The sequence below is a fragment of the Lactuca saligna genome, chromosome 5 (assembly GCF_052625555.1).
Source record: "Lactuca saligna cultivar CGN05327 chromosome 5, ASM5262555v1, whole genome shotgun sequence".
Classification (NCBI taxonomy): domain Eukaryota; kingdom Viridiplantae; phylum Streptophyta; class Magnoliopsida; order Asterales; family Asteraceae; genus Lactuca; species Lactuca saligna.
In genome coordinates, this window is record NC_136421.1 from 170,304,508 (window position 1) to 170,314,623 (window position 10,116).

A 10,116-nucleotide genomic window follows, 5' to 3' on the forward strand; every position below is an offset into this window, starting at 1 on the left:
ATTCGATTCAGGAAGCGGGGTAAGTTGGGCCCAAGATACATTGGCCGTTCAGGGTTGTAGAATGGGTGGACAAGGTGGCATACCGGCTAGATATGCTAGGCGAACTCAACCAGATCCACAACACCTTCCATGTCTCCCAGCTGCAGAATTTCCTAGTGGATGATTCTGCGGTGGTGCCATTAGAGGATATACAGGTTGATGACAGTCTGAATTATATTGAGCACCCAATCGCAATCCTCGACCGAAAGTCGAAGGATCTGAGGAACAAAAGGGTGGAATTAGTGAAGGTGCAATGGCGGCACCGAAAGGGTTCAGAGTGGACTTAGGAGCCGGAGGAAGAAATGATGGAGCATTACCCCGAGCCCATTTCAGGATCGAGCAGCAGATTTTAAGGATGAAGTCTAAAATAAGTCGGGAAGGTTTGTAGCACCTGGTTCCTGGTACGTAAAATTTATCTAAGTATTTTGCAATTTTAGCCTTGGACTCGGTGAGTTGTAGGCTCGACTCACCGAGTAGAGACGGGATATGGAACACGTTTAAGTTGGTGACACGGTGAGTCCATATCCTGGACTCGGCGAGTTCCCGCTGTCTGATGAAACCCTAAATTTCAAGGGTTTGCACCCTTTATAAACCAACCTTATGCGACCCAACCTAGCCCCCCTTCACCCTCATAGCTCCCAACACCGTCCAAACCCTTATTTCTTGAGAGATTGAAGTGCTTTGGTGTGTTTCTTCAAGATTTTGAGAGAAAAGAAGAGTAGATCAAGAAGAGAAGAAGGAGGCCAGGCATCCTTATGTTATTTCAAAGATTTTCCTTGAGGTATAACTCGGTTTCCCTCTGTTTGCATGCTTATATTCCTTTGTAGCTCCATTAAAGTCCTTCTTGAGCCATTTCCAAGCTTGTTTTCGAGTTAGGGTTTGTAATAAGTTGATTAACCCTTAGATCTAGGCATGATTGAGCTCCAGGAGCTCAGATCTACTGCCTATATGGAGTCATGTTGCATGAAACCGCTAGATCTACTCTTTTCGTGGATTTTGAGTCCTAAAACCTTCATTGGTGGTTATTTACACGTAAAGTTGGAAACTTTACGTGTTAATCAAGCCCTAAGAATCCAAATCTATGTATGACATGAGCTGGTTTCAAGCAAAATCGAGTATATAGTATTTCCATGAGAAAGACTCGACGAGTCGTTTATCGGACTCGGCGAGTCGAGTCGCGAGTCCCCAAGTTTTCCCCCTTTTTCGTGTTTGCTGGGTGGAGTAGTGAGTCTTGGGATGTGACTCAGTGGGTCGGAAGCCAGACTCATTGATGAAGGAACTTAGCGAGTCAATACCCTGACTCGGCGAGTTCAAGGTAATCTTCTTGCCTCAAGAACAGACTCGGCGAGTTGTTCATACAACTCGGCGAGTCTCAGCATAGAATGTTCTTCGAATGAAGATGAACTTGACGAGTTGTTCATATAACTCTGTGAGTAGGATGAAGGACTATTGGACATCGGCTTAGAAGGAAAACTCGTTGAGTCAATTCCTAACTCGACGAGTAGAGACAAGATTATGGTCAATCGAAAGGATAGGGACTCGACGAGTGTTTGGTGGGAATTGCAGTCGGAGGATTTCCGGAGCAGCAGCAGCAGACAGACCGTTACCACGCAGATCAGCAACTACTACGAGGTGAGTTACCTTCCAGTAGTGGTGGGTCTAAGGCCACAATGCTGGCCCACCCGTAGGAGACGTATGATAGATGATTGTCTTTGTGATATCATCTAAGTTTGCTACTACCTGATATGTTATATGCTAGCATGATATGTTGTATGTGACAGTAGTAGAGTTCGGTTGTTAGGACCGAAGGGTAGTTAGACACCCCAGATACGTCTGATAGTATGTGATGATATGTTTGCATGCTGGCTTGTTATGTTATATGCGATGAAGGTAGTAGGAGGGGACCAGTCCCTGAGTTCGGTTGGTAGGACCGAAGGGTAGTTCAGGCACCCCAAATATGTCTGATAATATGCTATGTTATGATATATGTGATAGTAGCAGTAGGGGGTGAAATAGTCCCCGAGGATCGGTTGTTAGGACCGATGGGTAGTCAGCACCCCAGAATGGCTTGACATGGGTAGTCAGCACCCCATAACGGCTTGACACAGGAGGGTCGGCACCCCAGAATGGCCGTACCGGGTAAGTCGGGCACCCCAGAATTGCCCGATAGTATGTATGATATGTGATTGTATGATGGGGGAACTCACTAAGCTTCCTGCTTACAGTTTTCAGTTTTGGTTTCAGGTACCTCTTCTTCGAAGGGGAAGGAGCTGGCGTGGTAGCGGCACATCACACACACGCTTTGTATTCCGCACTATGAGATCTTCCTGGGGATTTGTACTCTGACATTGTTATGTTTTTATAAACTGATTTCCAGACATGCACATCTTTTATGAAATGATATGATCGGTGAATGTTTTATTTCTAATGTTTTGCTAAGTATGTGTTTTAAAAATGAAATTTTTGGCTCGTATTTTTGGGACGTTACAACATATTGGTCAACAAAAAAATTTATTAAAGAATATCCAATGCATGTCAATATATGTTTCAGTGTGTTTCTTTGTGGTATTACAAAATGGTTTTTAGATCTATATGAGAATGTTTTTTAGATTCAATGAGAAATGTTTTATGCTGAAAAAGAGTTTTAGTTTGTAGATGAAAAAGGCTAATTCTGACTATATACAAGTAAATGTTATTAAATTTTGTTTGCTTTCAAGAATTGTGTTTAACACTTCGATTTTTTTAAGCTTTGAGGATTTTTTTTCTATATGGCATTATGTGCTTTAGTTAAAGCAAATAAGAAATGTAAAACATGTATCATGGAAGAAAATAAGCAAATATGTATCAATGTATTCATATATTTTGCATTTGAATAGATTTTGAGAAATGGTTTGAAATGATTTTGTATTTGTGTAGATCGATGTTGTATTTTCTTAAAAGTTTTAGATATATATTAAATTATGTAGATTTAGAGCAACAAGTTTCAGATTTATATTGGAATTATAATTATGATGTATTGAGGTTCAATTTTTTTTTTTTGAATATTTGTAAAATAGTCTATAGCTGTCATCGTCTCCCAGGCTCTTGTCTTTTATTTTGATTAAAATAATATTGAAAATAGAGATGTATTCGATTATGAGAATATTAAATCTGCAAAAAGAAAGATTAAAAAATATTTTTTTCTTATATGATGTCCCAACATAACATAAATTTATATTTTTGATATTTTCTTTTTTTAAAAATGATTTTAGTATGGATAAAGACATTCTTTAATATTAAATACTATATTTTATTTAAATAAAATATATTAATTAAATATGTTACAAATCAATTATTATTGTAATTATTTTAAAAATAAAGGTATTCATATATTGTTTATGCACAAAATATGTTAAAACATTGTTTAGATACATATATGTTAGTTGCAATAAAAAAAACAAGTATTTAAAGCTTAAAAAATATAGGGTCTTATAGTTGTCATTAAATCATAAAACAAAAACAATTTTTTTTATAAGTAATTTAAAAAGTAGTAAAATATTTTATCTAAGAAAATTTAAACAATAATACAAAATAATATCTAAAAATTACTAATCAAAATTGATGATTCTTGATACAAGTTATTTATGAAAGGAAATTGTTATGCCAAACATCTATATATTTTATTTTAAATAACGAATATCAACCTATTTAGAAGCAGCTGACAACAGCTTCAATAACATCACTTTAAGCATTAGTCTTGAAGGAAAACTTAGGAACAAACACAAAAAATGAATGAACTTTATTAAGTCTCAAGCAATTAAATTTTTTGGGTTTATGATTTCGTGTCTCTTACGCTCTTGTTTGAATATAAAATGATAGATAAGCTATGATCAATACATGATCAAGTTGCTCAATAGTTTTGTGTACAAAACAATAACATATTTTTGTTTTTAACTGAAAACCATATACTTAAAACAAAAAAATAACATGTAACACTGAAATTTTTCAAAACTAAAACTTCCATTTAAAATCGCTTAATCTTAAAACACTTTTCGTAAAAATCCCATTTTGTTTAAATTACAAAACAAAACTCCATATTCAATTAAATAATAATCCAGGATCCTCAAAAACAAGATTCTTCCTCTGGTGTCTACAATCGAGCCGGTGCCGTCCCGTGATCCTGAGAGAAACCTGTAACACATAACACATAACATAGTAAGCACGGAGCTTAGTGAGTTCCCCAAAATACCACATATAACACATATTAGCCACTCGAGGCTATAACTCTGTGGGCCCTCTGGCCCTAACTCTGTGGACACTCTGGTCCTAACTCTGTGGACCTTCCGGTCCTAGATCTGTAAACTCTGGCACACACACAACATAAATCACATAGACATAATGTAGTGCTACACATCAGATACATAGCATACAAGATACTTTGTCACATAACTCTAATTACCACTCAAGGTAAAGTATAGTGAGAAGACTCACCTGGCAAGCAGAAAGCGGTTATCTTTGCACTTGAATCTCGGACTCGCCACTGCCTAACACATAAGGCAAATATCTCTGATTAACACTCGAAGTCTCAACTCTAATTAAACCGGAGATTACTCTTTCCCTCTCTAATTGGGTAGTGGGTAAAAGACCATTTTACCCCTCCAAGGTCTCTATTACCTATGTTGACCAAACCCCAAAGTTAACAGAAGTCAACTGAAGTCAACAGTCAACTCTGACCAAACTCGTCGAGTACACAAGGGTGACTCGGCGAGTCCATACGTGTGTTCTGACTCCTCCAAGGCCTCACTTGACTCATCGAGTGAACCTTCCATTCGATGGGTTTCCACTGGATTCGAATCACGGGGCAACCCGACTTGACTCGTCGAGTCTTCCCATGGACTCGGCGAGTTGCTCCCATGACAACACTTATTCGACCTTCTGAGGTCAGATCTGCTCCTCTAATCCATAGATGTGGCTTCCTTACGACCAATAACCACGTAAAGGTCGAGGCTTGTCATACATGCAAAGCTCACAAGGCTTTTCCTTGGAGAAATGGCTCCTAAAATGGCATCAAAGTCACATTCCCTTAATAAACCAACATAAAGCATACATAATAAGGCTCTATGGACCTCTATGGGTCCAGATCTAGGACCTCTCACACAAAAGGACCCTATACTCATCACTACAAGCCATAGAAAGGTGTGGAAATCCCTACAATCAGCAATCTCAACCAAAATAGAAAAGGGAAATCGATTTGATACCTTTACAGTGAAGATACGAGCTTAGGAGCTCTGAATCAATAACTCCCTTGACCTCCCTTTGCTGGAAATGACTTCTCCCTTGCAAAAATCACACCAAGAATGCTCAAAATGGCTTTATCTATTTCACTCTTCGCTCAAGCTCTCTAGGGTATCTCTCTCTGGATTGGTAGCCACACAAGAGGGATACAAGGTCCTTTAAATAGGGATCAGGCATGCGGATTTAGGTTTTTCCTTAACAGCGCCGACTCGGCGAGTCCAGATACCCGACTCGTCGAATCCCTTTATAAAACAGGCCACCAAGTCGTGATCCTACTCGACGAGTTGAGGCGTAAACTCGCCGAGTCTCTTCATATCCTAAAATAAAATACTCAAATTTCCAAGCCTGGATATCCGGATGTTACAATTCTCCCCTACTTGAATTAGATTTCGCCCTCGAAATCATTCCTTAACCACTTATAGATTGAAATTATCAACTCGAAAGGCGCTACCAAAGTTATCTTCATACTACGCTGATATCTTTTATGGACACCCGAAGCCACATAGAAATTCCAAAACCAGAGTCTAAACCAACTCTTTCATCACTAAAATACTCCTTCCCAATACCCTGAAACTCTAGTGGCATGACCCGCCGCCAGACCGCCTACTCGAGCGATCACCCTGATATTCGCTCCTCGAATATCAACACTGTTGTAACGACCCAAAAATCATGACTAAAAATTTTCTTTTAAAACATTACTAAAATCATATTTATAAAAACATATCACCGGCCATAACATAAATTCAGAGCATTAATTCAAAACATATTCTTTTTATCAGAGTAAACAATCCCAAACTAGCTGACTATGGTGCGTGCACTACAATCTTTCGGAGCTCCTCTTTTGAAAACTAGGTACCTGAAACCAAAAACTGAAACCGTAAGCATGAAGCTTAGTGAGCTCCCCCAAACTACCACATACCATATAATAATATATAAAGCACATACTTGGCCTTGCCCACTGCATCGAACCGAGGTCCGGACTAACTGGGGCCTTGCCCCCTGCATCGGACCGAATTCCGGAACTAACTCGGACCTTGTCCCCTGCATTGGACCGAAGTCCGGACTAACTAGGGCCTTGCCCTGTAACATCCAAATTCCTAGGTATATTATTTTATTCATTTATTTTGGAGTTTGTAGTGGGACTCGGCGAGTTGGTCCTTAGACTCGCCGAGTAGGGTCGCAGATTCTCATCCGGGTTCATGACCGGACTCGGCGAGTCCATGAGTGGACTCGACGAGTCCACGCTGTTTAATGAAACCCTAATTTCCTGGGCTTGGCACCTCTTTAAACGCCCTTAGGGCCATCATTTGTGGCTACCAAATCCTAAAGAGAGGCCCTAAGAGATCTAGAGCGTTTGTGAGGGAGGACATGCCACTTTTGATCATTTTGTTGGTGTGATTGCAAAAAAGAGGTGACCAAGGCAAGAGGAGGCTGAAGGACGAGTGGATTTGGTGATTTCAGAGTTCAGAGACTACATCTTGAGGTACTTATTCAGACCTTCTTCAGTTTTGGTATTGATTCTTAGTGTTAGGGTTTTCTAACCCCTTTAGAGAATGGATATGTGGAGCAATTGGTCCCTTCTTGAATTTATGCTTTGGATCTGGACTCAAAGAGGTCTAGAGACCTTAACCCTTGGATATTTATGGGTTATTTTGGAAGCCATGAACTTAGGAGTTTATTTTTGGGGCTAAATCACCAAGTAGGACCATCTAGATGTTATATGAGTGTCAAGGTCTGAACCTTACATGATTATCATGCTTGGGAAGGTCAGATCTATGGGTTTAAGGAACATATCTGACCTCAGGAGGTCTATGGAGTTTTTGCATGGCATCAACTCGCCGAGTCCAAAGATCAGACTCGACGAGTAGGTTTAGGGTTTCCCTTAAAATCACTCAGCGAGTAGACCCGCTGAGTTGGGGGAATAACTCAGTCAGTCAGAGAGGGATTAGAGGACTTGAGTTCAAGACGGAACTCATCGGGTTGATCTTGAGACTCGACGAGTTGAGTTGGGGTAGCCCCGCAATTCATTCCAGGTGTGACTCGTCGAGCAACGGGAGGGACTCGACATGCCAAATGAGACTAGGGAGTTAGTGGACATGTGTAGACTTGCCGAGTTGCCCAAGTGCACTCGACGAGCCGGGTCACAGTTTGACCGTTGACTTTTGTTGACTTTTAGGGATTGGTGAACAATGGGGCCGTTGAGCCAAGAGAGGGGTAAAATGGTCTTTTACGCTTCTGAGGATGCTGAGAGAGAGAAAGAGAGTTGAATCTAGTCTCGAGAGTTATATTTATCAGAGTATTTACCTTACGTGATCAGGTGGAGGCTAGACCATATTTCTACCAAGTCAGAGATTTACTGAGATATCCGAGGTGAGTCTTCTCACTATACTTTACCTTGAGTAGGTAATTAGAGTTATGTGATAGAGTTATTGTATGCTATCTATGTGATGTGTTGCACTGCATTATTTCTATGTGATTTATGCCGTGTGTATATCAGAGTATATCATAGTTAGAATCGGGAGGTTCACAAAGCTAGGACCAGATGGTCCGCAGAGTTAGGGCGCACGGGCCCACAAAGTTATAGCCTCGAGTGGCTAGAATGTGTTATGTATTGTATTTTGGGGAACTGACTAAGCTTCGTGCTTACAATGTTTTGTGTTATGTGTTTCAAGTTTTCTCAAGATCACGGGACGGCACCGACTCGATTGTACACACCAGAGGAAAAGTTTGTTTTGAGGATCCTGGTTATTAAGTGATTGAACAAAAGAGTCATGTATTGTAATTAAAACAAAAAGGAGATTTTTATGAAAAGTGTTAAAGAGATAAACTATTTTAAATGAAAATTTGGTTTTGAAAATTTCGGTGTTACAAGTTGGTATTAGAGCCTTGGTTTAAGGGATTCGGATGCACCGTTGGGTAAATCTAGACTCAAACTGAGGAAGTAAGAAAATTTTTCAAAGAAATGATTTTCTAAAGGTGGATAAGAGTTCAAATAGAAAGTGAGAAAGAGCAGTGTGTACAATCAGTCAGAGCCCGAACGGTGATTTCCCAAAATACCTTTACTTTTGTGATTGAGATATTTATGATACATTTTCTGAGATATTATGCATGCTAGAGACAGGCTAGGTATTTCATATCTTAGGACTAGAGTGGCCTGATTTGTGATGCCTTAGCCTAGGAGTTGCTGTTATATGTGATGCACTTTTAAGTATGAGTGAGAGTATTCAGTTGGAATACTTCTAGGGGATTTGAGTAGAGGAGTAATCTAGGAGAGACGTCTAGATGAGTATTGTGGTGCTTATCGAGAGAATAGTTAGAACCCGTGAGGGGTAGAGTTGCAGAGTTCGGTGGTACTTTGGAGAATGAGTAGAGAAAGCGGAGCTATCACCCGGAGTGAGTTCTATGTATTCTTCGATGCGCGAATGCTGCTTTCTTCGTGCTTTATGGAACTCTTGATGATGGGAGTCAGCTACCGAGTGAATATGACGATATTCAGGAGGTAGATGGCTGGCATCATTAGGAGCTCTTCAGCAGCTGGTGGTGGAGAAGTGGGAGGACCAAGGAAGAGCCTAGGGAGTAACCTTAGCTAGATGAGTATGCTGGCGGAGTAGAGCATTTCGCTGAGGAGCGAGCACGTGTGACGGAATTGGTAAACGAGAAGGTTGAGCAGCTACTTAGGAGCTCTGGGGTGGTCAGTGTGGAAAGTATGGGTAGATGTGGCAGGTAGTATGGGCCCGTACTACCGAAAGCAGAGGACCCATACTCGATACAGGGAGTATTCTGAAGGTTCTAAGGAGCAGACTGAGGAGTGATGTTATGGTTCGAGTACCATACATCGGAGCAGATTGAGGAGTGATGTTATGGTTCGAGTACCATACATTGGAGCAGACTGAGGAGTGATGTTATGGTTCGAATACCATACATCGGAGCGGACTGAGGAGTGATGTTATGGTTCGAGTACCATACATCGCAGCAGATTGAGTTGTGATGTTATGGTTCGAGTATCATACATTGGAGCAGACTGAGGAGTGATGTTATGGTTCGAGTACCATACATCGGAGCAGATTGAGGAGTGATGTTATGGTTCGAGTACCATACATCGGAGCAGATTGAGGAGTGATGTTATGGTTCGAGTATCATACATCGGAGCAGATTGGGAAGTGATGCCATGGTTCGAGTACCATGCATCTTAGCACATTGAGGAGGTGATGTTATAGTTCGAGTACCACATATTGTAGCCGATTGAGGAGAGATGTTATGGGATGAGTACCATGGTTCTTAGTAAATGATGCTTGCGATTCTCCGGTTGTCCGGTCAGGATTGATTGGTAGAGTTTGGACGTGATGGAGTCTTAGGCCTATGGGTCGTGATTGAGTCTGAAGAGGAATCCCTTGAGAGGGAGGTCGAGAGAATTTTAGAGTATTGTTGATAAGATGTCAGATGTAGTCGCAAGACTTAGGGATTAGTAGATAATACATTTATGGGGGTTTGCGGTCTGAGTGAGCAATCAGAGGATGGAGGAGATGTCACCTTCTGTGACCTGATGGGTGCTATTTATGTTTCTTGTGGGAAACAAGAGAAGCGTGAGATTTCAGTTCTAGGTTTAGGGGTAAACCCTTCGGGTTGACATTGGTGTCGATTTTTCCACCATCATAGCAGGCAGCAGGTCTGCCACGAGGAAATGATCTACCATGAGCAGGTAGTCAGTGGGGACTGAGATGGTCAAGGACCACATTACACCCTAATTGGGTATAATAGGGCGTGTAGTAGCGGCATCAACGGGTAATCCAGAAGAGTATATCA